The sequence below is a fragment of the Schistocerca nitens genome, chromosome 3 (genome assembly GCF_023898315.1).
Source record: "Schistocerca nitens isolate TAMUIC-IGC-003100 chromosome 3, iqSchNite1.1, whole genome shotgun sequence".
Taxonomy (NCBI): Eukaryota; Metazoa; Arthropoda; class Insecta; order Orthoptera; family Acrididae; genus Schistocerca; species Schistocerca nitens.
In genome coordinates, this window is record NC_064616.1 from 854,739,172 (window position 1) to 854,758,892 (window position 19,721).

Here is a 19,721-nt window from a genome sequence, read left to right on the forward strand (position 1 = left end):
AAAACAGTGCTTTGGTGTTGTAAGCTTTGCAGATCTAAATGACGGACACAATCGGATAGAAACTGCACTCATCTCAAGACCATCCTGTTCACATGATGTTACAAAAATTCCTATAAGTATTTCATGTATAAAACAGGGGTAAATGCGATCGTTGCACTGTGGGAGTAAGGCCTTCGGTGCGTTCAGGCTTATGGTCCAGACATGCGACTGTACTGCCCGTCTTCAAAGGCATATCACGTTATCCCGGTCATCAGCAATTACGTGAAAAGAGAAAAATACTTTTTATCACAGAACTAACATATGTTAACATATAAAACAACTTGTAAAATGCCTTGTACAAAAACTGGCTCTGAGATTACAGGTAGCAAGTGTCACCAATAGATTCATGACACCACAAAATCAGATGTTTTGTGTGTGATTTAAATATGTGGAAGTAGTTTTCCAAAATTACAGTTCTCGTGTCCACCTGGCTAGAACTGCGACCAATTGACATGAGAAACACTGAAAATCGTATCGTAAGTGGCATGCAAAATTTTCAGATATAAACTCCATTGTAAATACTTATAAATACATGGAACAATGGACGAATGCTAGGGCCGATATTAACGGAATTTGGGCAATCAGCTTGAGTTGTTACAGAACTGATAGTTGGACATGGATGCCTCCTATATTCAGTAAGCTTGTCGTCAAAACCACAACGCATCACTCCTTTCAACAAGGATTGTGAAGTTATCACACTGTGTCAGGACGATGATAAGTAATTTTTTATTCGATTAGTTAATCTCGAAAATCGTATATTGTTATAATTTACTTGATACGTAAAAAAAGCAAAAACATAAAATGACGGAGAAAATGTGGTCACTTTCAAATTTCTGAAGTATTGTAGTGCTGATAAGCTTTGCTGTGATTATAAAAACATATAGTAACAAGCTTCAGAGTAAATGACTACGTGTGTCCATTAAGCCTCGTTGGCAAAATATGTTGCGTAAGGCGTCCCATTAATTTCTGGAGCGTTTCTGCTTGCTGGGTATTCGGTAATGACTTCAGAAGAAACCATCGTTTCCTTTGGTATCTCGTACAGATGAATAATTATATTTCTGATATAGTAGGATATTATCTCGAATAAGGATTTTGATGATAGTTTTAACAACTGTAATTTACATATTTACGATACAGTATATCCTAGTTTTTTCAGTAATTCTTCCATGACATGTTTCCTTGGATTCGCAGTTTATATTTACAAATTTATTTTTTATTCATTTTTGATCCTATCAGCTTCTATAGTCGACTTCGCCAGTGTTTCTTCTGACGTTCGTGGCTGTGGTTTACAGTACCTACCATCGAACACGAAGGATTTCAGACTTAATGGTTGGAAAGTATTTCAACATTTCGGTTTTTATATTACGTATTTACTTAGGATTAACAGCTAAGATTATCAGCGCTTATTATAACTCACAACGACAAATTCTTCGATAGCTTTAAAGACCAAACTCTTTATTACAAAGGCCAAAGTATTCTGAGAATATTCCACGTATCTTAACTTTAGACTAGTAAGAGAAAATACTTAGGGATGTACATATTAATTCTTGCACTTCTTTTTTGTTGCTTGCCAGCTTCCTGTAATATCTTATCAAAGCAGATCAAATTTTTTAAATTACTTCTTAGGATTCAACTGCAGCTTGTGTCAGTTGTTTTCTCGGGTAAAAAGCTGCATACTGTCATTTGAATCTTATGAATTTGGATGTATATTGCTTAAGCTTGACGAAACGTAGAATGTTTCTCCTTAAACTGAAGTTTATATTTGAGTAATGTTGACCGTGACTTCGGACAGCATAAAGCCGTAGTACTTGGGGTTCTTGAACTTCAGAACACAAATCATTGTACTGCCACTGCGACATAGATATATCTCAAAACCGTCTTGTAAGTACGCTCGTAAATGAAATCCCGTTAGGATTTTGAAGTGCAGAAACTTTGTACTTGTACTGTTTCTGAATCTATTTTCCTCGTCCCGAAGAAATCTTCTGAAATTTTCCCAAGTTATACCGCAATGACTCGTTTTACACGATAATGACTCTTTTCATGTTACTTCAGTTCTAAAACAGAATTTAATTTAACACAGGTCTTTATTTTTGGCTCCATAATGATGAACAGGAAAGGATGGAGTGCCACCACATAATTTTGTAATTTGTAATTTTGGGGAGTATAATGTATTCTAAATACTCCATATTCAAAAATATTTAAATCATACTTGTTAGATTTCGAATCTAAGTATGACTCACCTTCAGGTAGTGTAAGGAAATAAAAATTCGGTTACAGTTTACGGCACCTGTATGAATTTGAGCAATTAAAATATGTGAAATGTTAAAACCAAGACTGCAAACACGTCGCAGCTTCAGCTACACTGAAGCACTAAACAAACTGGTATTCAAATACGGAGATACGTAAACAGGCAGAATACGGTGCTGCGGTCGGCAACGCCTGTATAAAATAACAACTGTCAGGCGCAGTTGCAGGATCGGTCACTGCTGCTACAATGGCAGGTTATCAAGATTTAAGTGAGTTTGAAGGTGGTATAATAGTCGGCGCACGAGCGGTGGGACACAGCATTTCCGAGGTAGCGATGAAGTGGGGATTTTCCCATTAGACCACTTCACGAGCGTACCATGAATATCAGGAATCCGCTAAATCATCAAATCTCCTACGTCGCTGCGACCGGAAAAAGATCCTGCAAGAATGGGACCAACGATGACTGAAGAGACTCGTTCAACGTGACAGAAGTGCAACCCTTCCGCAAACTGCTGCAGATTTCAATGCTGGACGATAGCAAGTGTCGGCGTGCGAACCAGTCATCGAAACATGATCGATATGGACTTTTGGAGCCGAAGGCCCACTCGTGTACCCTTGATGACTGCACGACACAGAACTTCAGGCCTCGCCTGGGGCCGTAAACACCGACATTGGACTGTTGATGACTGGAAACATGTTGAGTGGTCGGACGAGTCTCGTTTCAAATTGTATTGTGCGGATGTGCGTGTTCGGGTATGGAGACAACCTCATGAACCCATGGACCCTGCGTGTCAGCAGGGGACTGTTCAAGCAGGTGGAGTGTCTGTAATGGTGTGGGGTGTGTGCAGCTGGAGTGATATGGGGCCCATAACATATCTAGATACGACTCTGACATGTAACACGTACGTAAGAATCCTGTCTGATCACCTGCATACATTCATGTCCATTGTGCATTCCGACGGATTTGAGCAACTCCAGCAGGGCAGTGCACACCCCACCCCTCCAGAACTGCTACAGAGTAGCTCCAGGAACACTCTTCTGAGTTTGAACACTTCCGCTGGTCACCAAACTCCACAGACATGAACATTATTGAATATAACTGGAATGCCTTGAAACGTGCTGTTCAGAAGAGATCTCCACCCGTCGTACTCTTACGGATTTGCCGGCCGAAGTGGCCGAGCGGTTCTAGGTGCTACAGTCTGGAGCCGCGCGACCGCTATGGTCGCAGGTTCGAATCCTGCCTCGGGTATGGATGTGTGTGATGTCCTTAGGTTAGTTAGGTTTAAGTAGTTCTAAGTTCTAGGGGACTGATGACCTCAGCAGTAAAGTCCCATAGTGCTCAGAGCCATTTGAACCATTTTTTTTCTTACGGATTTATGAGCAGACCTGCAGGATTCATTCCATGCCACGTCGTGTTGCGGAACTTCTGCGTACTCGCGGGGGCTCTACACGGTATTAGGTAGGTGTACCAGTTTCTTTGGACCTTCAGCGTATATTGGTGTGGCTTAACAGGGCGAACTGTACTGCAGCGCCAGTGCAGCTCATTTCTTGTCTTATTTTCCTGAAATTTTGAAAATTTAGTTAAGAAAAGTGCAAGAATAGACACGCTCAGAGTATTGGGAGTAAACAGAACCCTCCCACTTCCAGGATAGAAAATAAGAGAACGAGGGAGTAGTCCATTACTTCTACTTTCCAGCATAACCAGGTTCAGAAAAATGGTTCAAATGGCTCTGAGCACTATGGGACTTAACGTGTGAGGTCATCAGTCCCCTAAAACTTAGAACTACTTAAACCTAACTAACCTAAGGACATCACACACACCCATGCCCGAGGCAGGATTCGAACCTGCGACCGTAGCGGTTGCGCGGTTCCAGACTGTAGCGCCAGGTTCAGAAAAGGCGGAGACAGGGAACAGGGAAACAGACCTATAGTAATGCAGCTTCGGGGTTTAGTATGGCCCTAATACAACAAGGATATCGACTTGTTAACAACACTCCCCAGCAGGAGGTGCTAGTTCAGATTGCTCTCTTTGAAAAGATTGGGGAAGACTCAAGTCAAGATCCCAAATACAGGAGGGTCTGTCTGGACAGAATTGCTTTAATCTTTCTCTGTGAGCGGATGGAAACAGCAGATAAGCCGAAGGAGATGATGCCCAAGATATCTCCATGCTATCTAACTCAACTATTTAAGGATGTTTCTGAAAGAGACCTGTTCGAGAAAGATAATTAATCGAAAGGTTGCATCCGACGGCCAAACCCTTTTGGTGGAAGCTGGTGAGAAATGCCTGAAGGCCATGAGAGAGCAAGAACTAATATTGTGTTTAAGGTTCTCGCTGGTTAGTGTCAGGGGTCAGGGTGGTTAAGGACATAAGAAGCGAAAGATGAACCTGCAAGACAGTAAGAGTGCAAATGCCTCTCTGAGGCCCCTTCTGGGAAGCCAGGGGATGGTCGTCGCCCTGATCTAGGAATTCTTTTTATATGAAACGGGCGTATGGTGCCTTGGAGGAACTGTAAATAAGCTGATTTACTCTAGAAACCTAAGTAAAAGACCAGAACGGACATTTACGTTAAGAATGCAGTTTCATTCATGAAGATGGCGAGCTTCTGTTCCAGGGATTTAGCGACCAACACGATGAAAGAGCGTGAGGAAGGAAGCACGAGGGAATTTGCACTTGCCTCACGTTACATTCCTTACGAGGACAGTGCTACTCCTTCCCAGGAACTGAGGAGACTGCCAGACAGCTGTTAGCAGCTGACTGAACACCTGCTGGTTGGCTGTGATGCCAGCGTCCGCAACCTGGCGTGGGAAAGCAGCGACACCAACAACAGAGGTGAGTACCTAGTTGAATACGTATTGGAGAGCATTCTAGATATCTTGAAAACAGGTAAGGAGCCTACCTTCAGGAGCAGGAGGAGGGAAAATGTAACTGAAATAACTTTTGGTTCCAACGTCAAATAAAGACATTTGGCAATGAAGACATCATTTACTGACCACATATTATTAAATTTAGGGTTGAAGAGGGTGTTAAACAGAGGAAAGCAGACTTCTAGGAAAGCAGACTGCGACTCTTATAGGTCAGATCTAAACTCACGCTTATCTGAAGTTAGAATTTCGATAAGAAATCCAATAGATTTAGAAGAAACGGCAGATGAAGCTACGTCCGCCATCATTACTTCGTACTTAGGAAACTATCCTATCAAGGATTCCACAAGCAAGAATGTATCTTTGTGGAGCAATAATCCTGAATTGCAAAGGAAGCAGGTAAGAAGACTGTTCAGCTTTGCAAGAAGTACAGGACACTGGATAAAATACCGGGAATCCCTTGCCAAATACACTCTTGCTTATAAGTAAGTGATTCATCATCCTCGGAGCTATTCTGCGAGGGGGTGGAAGGTACAGTTGTCGGGGCCAGACTTAACAAAATCCTCGCAAGCATACTAATAAATCCAGGAGGCACAATAAGAACGCACTGGAGTGGCTATACAAGAACAGCACATAAGACACTGATTGTGCTCCTCAAGACTCACTTCCCTCAGTGCTCTCTGGCAGATGATACAGACCCAATATTCAGTCTCTGTGAAGTACTAATTTACTGGTAGCTAATGGGAGATCTGGGAATCTGCCAGAGAATGTGTTGATTTCAAGAAAATCCAATGGGTGTTAGGAACGTTTGAACCATTCTTGTCACCAGCCCAGATGGAAACTTTCTGGTTCTACAGCGACAAGCAGGAGAAGGATTGATCAGACTGCTATGGAGTCTGTTTAGAGTCAGTCTGGCAGCAGAAGTCATTCCTAATGCTTGGAAGGTAGTGAAGGTTGTTTTCATTCTGAAGACGGGGAGAACTGATTGTACCAATGCTAAGGATATGAGATAACTTAGTCTGTCCTCCTTTCTTTTAAAGACATTAGAAACTGGTTGATATGCATGTTAAGGAAAGGAGGTTAACGAAGTTTCCTTTGTATGGAAACCAACACACATATCAACCAAGTAAATCATGCTAAACAGCACTTCACAAACTTACTGGGAGCGTGGAAAAATGCTCTACACTTTCAAGAAATGGCTCTCTGCGTCTTCCTGGATATTGAGGGGGCTTTCAGCAGTATGAGCTTCGAAGTTATGGTTAGCGCTACAGAAGAGCATTGCATTAAGGGCACTGTATGTAGGTGGATTAAGGCCATGGTGAGTAGACGAAAAGTAGAGACCACTATGGTGGATGTAAAAATGGTGAGCAGCACAACCAAAGGGTGACTGCAAGGTGGGGTTTTGTTCCCACTGCTGTGGAACCTAGTGGCGAATTAAGAAGTTAAACGCTAGAGCTACTTCTGCCAAGACGATTTAGTGCAAGCAGCGTTACACACAATGCACATTGCTCAAAAATGGTGTGCGAAACAGCATCTAACGGCTAGTCCCAGGAAAACTGTTGTAGTGCCGTTCCGCAGGACACGTGGCGCAGTTATAATAGTAAATGGGTTATTGAAGTACTTATGGGTGGCCCTGGATGGGGGGACAGATATGGATCCGTCGCATAAGGAATATGTTTCAAGGCAAAAGGTGCTCTCATGTGCACTAGAAAGGCTGTGGTGAAAACTAAGGTATGAATCCCAGGAGCGTGTACTGGATATAAACTTCTGTAATGATACTTTACGGGGTTACAGTATGGCGGAATAAAGTATATAGCAGAAGGTGGCTACTAAGGCGCTTGGGAATTTGCAGAGACTGACGAGGTTAGCCATAACAGGTTGAATTAGCAACACGTCCACCACTGGGATGGAGAACGTGGTAGACATGTTCGCATCATACCTTCGAGTTACAATGGAGACAGTGGCAGGATGATGATATAGGTTAAAACTGGAAACAATTGGACTGCTTTAGGATATCCAAAATCTCACACCGATGTAAAGGATGTGGTACATAAGGGAATGGTCGGGGGAATACCGGATGACTGTACAATAGCTTCCACTTGCTTCAACAAAGCTTTCAGTGTAACACTTGGAAGCAGGGAGCAGTGGAAGAATGAACGATGATACCGTTCAGAAGACGTAGTCTGGTTTACGGACTGACGATGTTGCTGAGGCCAGGGTATACGGGGTACATCCCAGAACAGGGAGCGCTCTCTCTCTCGGGGAGCTGCCTACGATATTCCAGGTGGAGATATGTGCCATCCGAGTGTGCACGGAGGAGAAGCTACGTAGGTGCTACAAGGATCGTCGCATCTACATTCATTCAGACAGACTGCCACTTATGAAATGTGTATGAGCCCCTGCAACGAGATCGAAGATGTTGCAGGATGCCATGAATCCCTGGTGAGGATAGGAAAGAGTCTCTTACTTTTCTTCAGAATCACTGGTTGGCTTTATAGAATGACAGGGAGATACCGCACAGTAAACTTAATTTCTGTGAGGGGAACAGGAGGCTAAGACCACTGTTGTTTTGTATCCCGGATTAACAGGGTAAAACTACTGTGGGCCCCTGCTCAATCAAGAATTAGTAGTAACAAAAAAGAAGAGGGGCTGACCAGGGCAGGGGCGACAACCCAGTACGTTAGACCGGAACCTGCCTTAGCCACCACTAAGGCAAAGACATAATGTACTACGTAGCTGAATCAGGAGGCTGCACTTAGAATATTGACTAAAACCCAAAAAGCAAACATATCAAGCTAATGATGCCGAAGGAGAAAGAAGCCCCTAAGTGCATACTATGTAGTGTGCGGACGAGACCGCACCACATTTAATCTTCAAATGCGAAGCACTGGAGGCCAAACGACACAGAATATTTGAGTCACTAATTCGTGAAGAGATTTAGTCTAACAAGACCAAGGAAAGAGTCTCTTACTTTTCTTCAGAATTACTGGTTGGCTTTATAGAATGACAGGGAGATAAACCGCACAGTTAACTTAATTTCGGTGAGGGGAACAGGAGGCTAAGACCACTGTTGTTTTGTATCCCGGATTAAATTAGATTCAGACATTATGGCACTGGCATAGATGGTCAACTGAATAACAATTAGATATGTAAATAAATATTCACAGATAAAAAGTTTACCAATATTTTCGGAAGAAAACGATTTTGTCGCTCTGCAGCGGAATGTGCGTTTTTGCGGATCTTCCTGTAAATCAAAACTGCTTACGAGACGAGGACTCGAGCCCTGACGCTTGGATTTCACGGGAACCGCTCTTGCGAATCAACAGATCGTTAATAACTTTGGTTGTGAAAGTCAAGTTCCTATGTTCGTAACAGGCTCCGGCAAAAGTTTTACCCGACAAGAAGTAAATATTTAGATAGTTACGTGAGCATGTGGCCTTTCAGACGAGTCTTTTCTCGGAAGTGACTGGGTTTTGAGGTATGGACGTGAGTGTCGCAATACATCGTTTAGAACGATCCACACTGAATTGAATCTCGTGTACAGTTATATATTAACGAAGTTATGCAGCTACAACACCCGTTGAATTATTTTTATTTGACCCGTAATTTCTTTCGTGTGGAATTAGTTGGTGCTAATGGATACTAAGTCACAGCTATATGATTACACCACAAGAAACTCTTAAATGCCGTTCGTATCCCCTCCTTGTTCACTCAGGCTATAACGCTGCTGTCTTTTTAACATAATTAAAACCTGGTCAATTAAAAATACGTCTTCAAAAAGAATACACGATATTACCAACAGTTGGCTCAAATACAGAACAGTCTTCTTGCTGGCTCTAATCGAAATAGCGAGGGATAGTAAGAGACAACATTATTTACCGGTTACATTACAGCATAACATTGAATAGCGTGAATAGAGATTAATGCAAAGTACGGGCGATCCTGCCGTTGCAAGTATCGCCTCGGAATATTGGATAACGTACTGCAGTCTTAACGTGGTAAACTTCGAAACGCTATATTCAGAGTGAACTTTATTGATCGTTAGTGTCTCAAATTTGGTCCAGGTTGTGGCGTTGACCGTAGCTATAAAGAGGGCTGAGCTAGTGACAGTCATCGTGGGAGTGAAGCAAGCTAAGTCTTCTGCAGACATATCTTTGATTGGCTAATAAACCTAAATGTTTCAAAAACCCCTAAATGCTTTAAACAATCAGGAGTTGCTTTGAACTCATGAAATCGGCGAGTCACGGGGTACGTCTTCCGACCCAGCTCTTGTTTCTGTACCTTCATCTATACAGGTCGAGCATTTCTGTTTATCGATACTCTCAGCTCATTGTTCTTAGTAAATCATTTCTCGTGACAGTGCCACAGCTCTTGACCCGAGTCTGTCTATATTACTCGCAAAACTCTTCTATAGGCCCGTTGAATGAGGAAAAAAGGACTGCATCATCACGGGCGTGTCGCTCGCGGACATTCATCGGTGGGAGACGACAGGTTCATCGGAACCTGAACACACTGTGTTACCGTCAGTTTCCGAGTTTCATAGACGAACTTCGTCATTTTAGCCAGGATGCGTGTGATTGCTTTGCGGCTGTGCTGTGTGTCCAGACATTGTAAGTCGAGAGTGGGTGACTTAGCTCAGACTCCTGTTACTATTTAGGGCTGTAGGTTTGTATTAGATCGTGAAAATGACAGTTAGCTGAAAGGAGTTCTAGCCGATGGCGAAGTTTACTGAAGTGGTTCAAATGGTTCAAAAGGCTCTGAGCACTATGGGACTTAACATCTGTGGTCATCAGTTCCCTAGAACTTAGAACTACTTAAACCTAACTAACCTAAGGACATCACACACATCCATGCCCGAGGCAGGATTCGAACCTGCGACCGTAGCAGCCGCGCGGTTCCGGACTGCGCGCCTAGAACCGCTAGACCACCGCGGCCGGCTACTGAAGTGGGCTTAAACTGCTTTGGTTATGGGAAAACTGGTATGTTTGATTCTGATATAAAGTTCTGGCTTTTACGCTTTTCGACTGTTATCCCGAAGCTCTTTTCTTTGCTGATATTGCCCGGGACGTTGCAGAAAAGATCCAGTTGAAGTTAAACAGAGATTGTTAGCCTCGTATATTTTGAGTCCAGTAGCCGAAACTTGGAATTTACATGAGTGCAGTCGGATCGGAGCAGAGCAGTGGTCAGTGTGACTTTGTTACCTTGTTTCGATGATTAAAACGTAGCTAGCAATCCTTATCTAAGGCTTTTTCACTAATAAAGTAGTGTAGGGAGTTGACTCGCGTCCACCGATTGACAGTTCCTTCGCCAAAAGCAGCGAAATTAGGATATATAGCGAGATCGCGTGAATGACAGAGACCTGGTTCCCCTAGACGTGGAACAAACTTCCGCGACATCGCACCATAAAGAAGAGGAGAAGCGGATGATTCACTTTGTTAGAGCAACGTGATATCCCTGCGATACATTAGAACAACATTCTGTTAATAAGGTGACGATCTCTCGGAAACGTAAGTTTCATTAGTGTTGGCGCTCACTTTGTAGATTTCTAAACTTTTGCTTGTCAGGCGAGTTTCAGGAATGTAGGAAGGCGGTAAGACAAGATATAACACGGTGAATTACATTTTAATTTGGATATGGTGATAACAAAGTCGTCAGGACAAGTTTGTCGTCTGTTAAACGAGGCGACGGGTTCACACTTCCGTTATCAGCACTCGTGTTCTGTAATTACTGGCTTCCCTTCCCATCCATAATAATCACTACAGAAATGAGGCAGGCTAGCAGGGCGACGGATCGTCCGCTGTTCGGAAGCTTAGCCGGTTTACGGAGGGTCATATGCAGCTAGGCGCTAGGTTCGTAGCGTTGTCGAAAATAACGAAAATTTAAACGTAAGTTAACGAAATGCGTACGAAACGAAAAGATCCTTACGTTTTAAGTTACTTTCTTTCTTTGCTCCTTAGTATCCGAGACAAATTCGTTCCAGCAATATATATTTTAGCCATCTCTCTCTCTCTCTCTCTCTCTCTCATACAAACGCTGAACATTAAGTACAAAGAGCGCGAGTATGTTAAAAAAAATGGTTCAAATGGCTCTGAGCACTATGGGACTTAACATCTATGGTCATCAGTCCCCTAGAACTTAGAACTACTTAAACCTAACTAACCTAAGGACAGCACACAACACCCAGCCATCACGAGGCAGAGAAAACCCCTGACCCCGTCGGGAATCGAACCCGGGAACCCGGGCGTGGGAAGCGAGAACGCTACCGCACGACCACGAGATGCGGGCGCGAGTGTGTTAGATATTACACTTTGCTACGTAACGATATTCGACATGAAATGAATTAAATTACAGAATAAAATATTTACAAGTACAGATAATGGACGTAAGTGAGCACTGCAAGCTGTAGATGCGTCTATGAGTTGGAAACATACATGTGATATGGATCCATATCTTTCACAATCTTCACGTGTGTCCGTTATCTATGCTATTTTATTCTGCAATTTACTGCATCTCTTGTCAAACATCGTGATATAGGAAAGCGTAATATCTATCATCGTAATAATCTTTGTACTTATCTTTCAGTGTTTGTTGCCTGTAAAACCAAGTGCACCTACATGCTACCCGCACTCGCTCGTGCTCTTGTGTGTGTGTGTTTGCGTGTGTGTTGTGTGCGTCTGTGTGTTGCGATCTGGTTAATATCTATATTATCGGAATGAATTTGTGATGAGTACCAAGATTCAGTGCAATGTAACTAACTAGAAACATAAGCATCTTTCGTTCCGTACGCGTTTCTTTAACTTACGTTTAAATTTCCGATACTTTCGACAGCACCACAACCGTAGCGTCTACGCGCACATGGCCCAGAAATTAATGCTCCTGTAACACCTCCATCTGATGATGCGCTTGCAGAGGCTCGAAAAATAGTTACCGGTAAAATAAATCGTACCAGATTGAAAAAGTAAGCGGTTGCATACCATACTAACAAAAACCGCCAAAGCGAAGATTGTAGTGAGCAATGATGGTGCTTCCTGTCAATTTATTTCATGTTGCAGTAATCACTCTATTTAGCCTCTGCTGAAAAATTCCGTTCCAAGTCTTTCGTTTGCCGTCGAAGAATGCTCAAAAATTGCCGGCAAGCCATCTGACCTAAAAACTGATGACATGAAGCATACAAACGACCTCTGATTTGTATTTAAACTGCAGAGTTCATGTATGGAATTCGGAAATTAGAATTTTTGAATACAACTTTAACAGGAACACAGGTTACGTACTCAACAGTACGTGGGAATGGGTATTTGATACCTGGATATTACAAAGAAGTACGTCCCATATTACCCAATGTGATGGGAACAATTGTGCAGCGGACTATGTATCATCGCTGACGCTGATGAACCCTCTGGTCTCAGGAAGCACACCTGCAGTATTGATATCTGTGGAATTCCGTCACCTCTTCGGCAGTCACTTTCCCTCCTAACGGCGATAATGGTGGATATTGTTGAACGCTTTCAATTTTACATGGTTTGAACACGACAAGTTCACTGCAAACTATTTACAAAAATGGTGTATTTCAGAAGTAGTACAAATGCATCCGTCTTGAGAAAATCTTCATTGAAAATACTTTTGAAAATAAAAAGGAAACGCTTATGACCTAAATGAAGATAGCAGATATTAGGTGGTCAGCTGATTGTAACATAAGTGAAACAAGAGATTAACTGACATTTTTCTGGAAAACGACCATAAGATGGTAATTTTTTAATTATTTTGAGACTAGTCTCGATATTAAAGTCATCGTCTGGCAGACCTGGAAATAATTATGTCGAGTGTCGAATCATAATGAATTTTGGTAGCTTGTGGTGGATTTACATCAAAACGTTTGTTTTATAAAAGCTGTGCTACACGACTTAAGGAAATAATTGTTTATTTGGTAACAGTTTCCGACAGCCCAGATGACAAACCATGCTAACTGATAATACAGGTTTGGCTGTAATTTATTTTACTTTTCTTTACTCCCTCCCTTTAAGGGCCTATGTATTTTGGTTACAACTTTCAGGTGTGCTATAATTTTTAGCTTCGTTAACACTGCTGGATGTTGTTACTGTGTGTTTCGGCCGTTATTGCAAGGAAGGAAATAAAATTCCCGTCAAAGACAAAGTCATTGGTGGCGGAATTGAATCTCCGACTGGGGAAGGAAATGGGCCGTGTCCTTTCCAGTGGAACCATCACGGCATTTGGCTATGGTGGACCACCAAGCGTGTTGAGCCGCCGACCTCCCGAATCCCAGCCCCATGGTAAAGACAGCGCCATCTCACTCGGCGGTCCATGTTGTCTTCCGTATTGGCGACTTTGTGATCTGAGGGGGATTTGTCATAATATCTATTATCTCGCTTGTACTAGGTATTGTCCCACTTTCGGAGTCCTTTTTCTAACCGAATTTTCCAGCAAAAAAAATTATTTTCACTGTTGGCTGTTGAGCTGTTTCTTCTCGGCTTCGCCGCACCGTCCTCAGATTTTTTGCCTTAGGAATGTTTGTTTCAAATGTCTTCAGAATTTCCTTGAGCCTCCCTTGAATTCTTCCTATACTGGCCTATTAGTGAAGAACAGTCCTCGGCAACGTAGTCTCTGCAGTAGCTGCAATGGCAGCTGAGCTCACAGCGGGTGTCGTCTGCTTGTTGGGTGACCTGACTGCGAGGTGTCAGCCTCAAAGATGCAGATCAAGTAGGTTAAAATGACTCTGAGCACCATGGGACTTAACTTCTGAGGTCATCAGTCCCCTAGAACTTAGAACTATTTAAACCTAACTAACCTAAGGACATCGCACACATCCATGCCCGAGGCAGGATTCGAACCTGCGACCGTAGTGGTCGCGCAGTTCAAGACTGTAGCGCCTAGGACCGCTCGGCCACTCCGGACGGCGATCAAGTAGGGAACGCCAGCTTAAAAGGCAGCTAGCTCAGCACACTCGAAGATAACTTTACACCAGATGGACGACCAAATTGCAATAAGATGAAGTCTCCTCTCGGAAGCGGGTGTGGACCGATGACCATCTCAGGGATGAACCGCCCATCGCTAGATAGTGAACGAGCACAGGGAGTTCGAAATAACTCAGTAGTATTTAAACCAGCTGCAATGTCAGTGCAGTTCATTGAATAGCTCCGAGATTCAGCATTTATGGTTTAGAGGTTATTGACTCGATTTCAAATTACAAGATTCTGGATTTGATGCCCAGATGGTCAGGGCTGGTTCTCGCACTTAACCTGATTTTCACGTCAGCCAACACAAAGCGAAACATTCAAGGCTTCCAAGGAGTACTAGAGGATTGCCCTCAGTAGCTAGATAAGTTGGTGCACAGATTGTAAACAGGCAAGTATACGCCATAGGTGTGTGATGTTCAGGTGTAATGACTGTTCTACTTGTTCCTTCTGTCTGTAAAGTCAGACTGCGTTCTGAGCAGCCCGCAGCATTTTGCCTCCAATACCTAAAACTTATCACAGCGCTAAACGCGCACGATAGGTAGGGTTCATCTTCTTTCTTCAACGTAGTGATTCAAATGGCTCTGAGCACTATGGGACTCAACTGCTAAGGTCATTAGTCCCCTAGAACTTAGAACTAGTTAAACCTAACTAACCTAAGGACATCACAAACATCCATGCCCGAGGCAAGATTCGAACCTGCGACCGTAGCGGTCTTGCGGTTCCAGACTGCAGCGCCTTTAACCGCACGGCCACTTCGGCCGGCTCAACGTAGTGAATCTGGATCGCGTGGGTGTCTGTGCTGTGTGCTAAAGCAGTGCAGTGTTGTTAGTCACAAATGACTGTCTCGTGATTTCGAATGAGAAGCTGTTTGAATTCGTCTTTCAGCGACGTTGATGTAGAAGCCGCCGAAGTAATGTCGAACCGTAAGCCCGGATACTGAGCCATTGTCATCAGCCGGTGGAACCTACAGCCTGTCCACGTTATCGGTCCCACGCTGGACTCTCGTTTAACGTGGCATCAGCCCGTACAGGAACTGAGGGAAAGAAGCTCGCCTCGACTCGCTGCTAAACCGAACATCAACGGTACCGGAACATGCCTGCGTTAGCCTGCACGTCGCTTCTCCGACCGGTCCTGGACTACGGGGGGAATGCAGTGCCGGGTCATACAGAGAGTCCAGAGACAACACCTGCCACAGGTCTTCCCTACAGCGGTACAACCTTCTAACTGAACATTCTTGAAATACTGCTTCTTTTACGTATAAGGAAGCAGCACCAGAACCGCCACATCCAGGCACTTCGTCGTAGTGTCATTATTCTAATACCAGGTATGCTGAAACGATAATCTGCATCTGATGCTCGTAGGAGACGAAGGAATCATAACAAAGATAACCAAATGTAATTCAAAGCTCACCAACTAAACAGACAGAAGGAAAAAAAAAACTCGGAAAGTTGCAGATTACACACGATCAGAAAGGGAGACCGTTCAAGGTTTCCACTGCTGGGTGTCATACCGTGTTTCTACATCTACGTATTTATTTACAGCTATACTCCGCGAACCACCGTGAACTGCATGGCAGAGGTATGTCCCACTGTACAAGTTATTAGGGCATTTTTCCGTTCCATTCAGGCACGGAGCGCGGGAGAAATGATTGTTTAAATGCCTTGTTTGTGCTGCAATTAACCTAATCTTATTGTCATGATTCCTAAGCGAGCGATATGTAGGGGTTTGTAGTATATCCCTAGACTCATCATTTAGAGTCGGCTCTTGAAATTTGGTTAGTAAACTTTCTCAGGATAGGGTCCGTTTATCTTCAAGAGCCTGCCAGTTCAGTTCCGTCAACATCTCACAAAAAAATGGTTCAAATGGCTCTGAGCACTATGGGACTTAACATCTTAGGTCATCAGTCCCCTAGAACTTAGAACTACTTAAACCTAACTAACCTAAGGACATCACACACATCCATGCCCGAGGCAGGATTCGAACCTGCGACCGTCAACATCTCACAATCAGTGACACTCTCCCCCGAGTCAGACAAACCTGTGATGATTCGTGATGTCCTTCTTTGTGTACTTTCAATATCCCCTGCTAGTCCTATGTTGCATGGGACCCACACACCTGAGTAATATTCTATGACGGGTCGCACGAGTGATTTATAAGCAATCTCCTTTGTAGACTGGCCAATAAACCGAAATCTGCTACCTGCTTTACTCATGACTGAGCATATGGGATACATCCACTTTAAGTCCCTACTAAATGTTACACCCAAGTACTTGTACGGGTTTACAGATTCTAACTATAATTCAGAAATATTATATTTATATTATAATAGTGTGTTTTTCGGCTTTCTGGAGTGCTCAGTTTTACATTTTTGAACATTTCGGTCATTGTACTTCTTTGAAACCTTATCTAGGTCTGAGTGAATATTTACACAGATTCGTTCGGACTGTAGTTCGTTGCAGAGAACTGAATCCTCTACGAAAAGTCTGAGGTTACTCTTAATATTGCCCACAAGATCATTAATATACAACATGAACAGCAAGGGACCCAAGACACTTCTCTGGGGCATACACGAAGTTACTTTTACATTTGTCTATGACTCTCGATCCAAGATAACATTTGGTGTCCTTGCTACTAAGAAATCCTCAGTCCAGTCACATATTTTGTCCGATACCCCATATAATCGTACTTTTGATAATAAGCGTAGGTGTGGTACTTAGACAAATGCTTTTCGGAAAGCGAGGAATATTGCATCTGCCTGACTGCCTTGATCCATGGCTTTAAGGATGTCATGTGCGAAAAGTGCGAATTGGGTTTCACATGATATAGTTATCGAAATCTTCCCTGGCTGATATGGAGGAGGTCGTTCTGTTCGAGATGCATAATACTATTTGACCTCAAATATGTTCTAAGATACTACACTGAAGAGCCAAAGAGCACGCAGAAGTTCGTGGACTCGACTAATGTCTGAAGTAGTGCTGGAGGGAACTGACACCATGAATCCTACAGGACTGTCCATAAATACGTAAGAGTACGAGCGGCTGGAGGTCTCTTCTGAACAGCACGTTGCAAGGCAGCCCAGATATTCTCAACAATGTTCATGTCTGGGGAGTTTGGTGGCCAGCAGAAGTGTTTAAATTCAGAAGAGCGGCCCTGGAGCCACTGTACAGCAATTCTGGACGTGTTGGGAGTCAAACTGTAGTGCTGAAATTGCCCAAGTCCGTCGGAATACACAGTGGACACGAATGGATGCAGGTGAACAGACAGGATACTTACGTACGTGTCACCTGTCAGAGTCGTATCTAGAAGTATCAGGGGTCCCATATCACTCCAGCTGCACGCGCCTCACACCATTACAGAGCCTCCACAGCTTGAACAGTCCCCTGCTGACATGCAGGGTCCATGGATTCATGAAGTTGTCTCCATATCCGTGCACGCCCATCCGCTATATACAATTCGAAACTAGACTCATCCGACCAGGCAACGTGTTTCCAGTCATCATCAATCCAATGTCGGTGTTGACGGGCACAGGCGAGGGGTAAATCATTGTGTTATGCAGGCATCAAGGATACACGAGTGGACCTGGGGACTGGAATATGGTCACAGCTAATAATTCACAACACCGCCTCCAATCGTTTACTCGCAACTCCTGCTCATAATCACCACAACAGGAATGCAGTTCAAACTCAACAAGGAAAGGGTGACAAAGCAACATCGCTCTCAGATTGCTTCTTCTTTTTCTTGTGTCTTTGCCTATCAGGAGCAGTGTCGGCATGGTTATTAACGGATCTGGCATGGTTAATTTATGGGGTGGCCTGATGCTTTTCCTGTTACCACCCTCTTACACCCCGAGACGCAATATACACTGAAGAGCCAAAGAAACTGGTACACATGTCTAATATCGTGTAGGGCCACCGCTTGTACTCAGAAGTGCCGCAACACGACGTGCGATGAACTCAACTAATGTCTGAAGTAGTGCTGGAGGTAACTGACACCATGAATCCTGCAAGAGTATCCATAAATCCGTAAGAGTACGAGGGGATGTAGATCTCTTCTGAACAGCACGTTGCAAGGCATCCCAGATACGATCAATCAAGTTGATATCTTGGGAGTTTGTTGCCCAGCGGAAGTGTTCAAACTCAGAAGAGTGTTCCTGTAGCCGCTCTGTAACAATTCTGGACGTGTCGTATTGTCCTGTTGGAATTGCCCAAGTTCGTCGGAATGCACAATGGACATGAATGGATGTAGGTGATCAAACAGGATGCTTACGCACGTGTCACCTGTCAGAATCGTATGTAGCCATATCTGGGGTCTCATATCACTCCAACTGCACAAGCCCCCCACCATTACATAGTCTCCTCCAGCTTGAACAGTGCCCTGCTGACGTGCAGGTTCTATAGGGGTTGTCTCCATACCCGTACTCGTCCGTCCACCCGATACAATTTGAAACGAGACTCGTCCGACCTGGCAGAGTGTTTCCAGTCATCAACAGTCCAATGTCGGTGTTGACGGGTTCAGGCGAGGCATAAAACTTTCTGCCATGCAGTCATCAAGGGTACACTAGTTGGCATTCGGCTCCTAAAGCCCATATCGCTAACGTTTCGTCGAATGGTTTCCACACTGACAACTGTTGATGACACAGCATTGAAATCTGCAGCAATTTGCGGAAGAGTTGCACATCTGTCACGGTGAACGATTCTCTTCAGTCGTCCTTGGTCCTGTTCTTGCAGGATCTTTTTCTGGCACCATCGATGTTGGAGATTTAATGCTTTACCAGATTCCTGATATTCACGGTACACTCGCGAAATGGTCGTACGGATCCCCACTTCATCGCTACCTCGGAGATGCTGTGTCCCATCGCTCGTGCGCAGACTATAGCACTACGTTCAAACTCACTTAAATCTTGATAATCTGCATTGTAGCAGCAGTAACCGATCTAACAACTGCAACAAACACTTGTTGTCTTAAATAGGCGTTCCCGACAGCAGCGCAATATTCTGCCTGTTTACATATCTCTGTATTTTAATACGCATACCTATAATAGTTTCTGTGGCGCTTCAGTGTGCAACAAATGGATGCCGAGGATACTAGACGGTAGTTTCTTTGTGTTTACATCTACATCTACATACATACTCCGCAATCCACCATACGGTGCGTGGCGGAGGGTACCTCGTACCACAACTAGCATCTTCTCTCCCTGTTCCACTCCCAAACAGAACGAGGGAAAAATGACTTCCTACATGTCTCTGTACGAGCCCTAATCTCTCTTATCTTATCTTTGTGGTCTTTCCTCGAAATGTAAGTTGGCGGCAGTAACATTGTACTGCAATCAGCCTCAAATGCTGGTTCTCTAAATTTCCTCAGTAGCGATTCACGATAAGAATGCCTACTTTCCTCTAGAGACTCCCACCCGAGTTCCTGAAGCATTTCCGTAACACTCGCGTGATGATCAAACCTACCAGTAACAAATCTAGCAGCCCGCCTCTGAATTGCTTCTATGTCCTCCTTCAATCCGACCTGATAGGGATCCCAAACGCTCGAGCAGTACTCAAAAATAGGTCGTATTAGTGTTTTATAAGCGGTCTCCTTTACAGATGAACCACA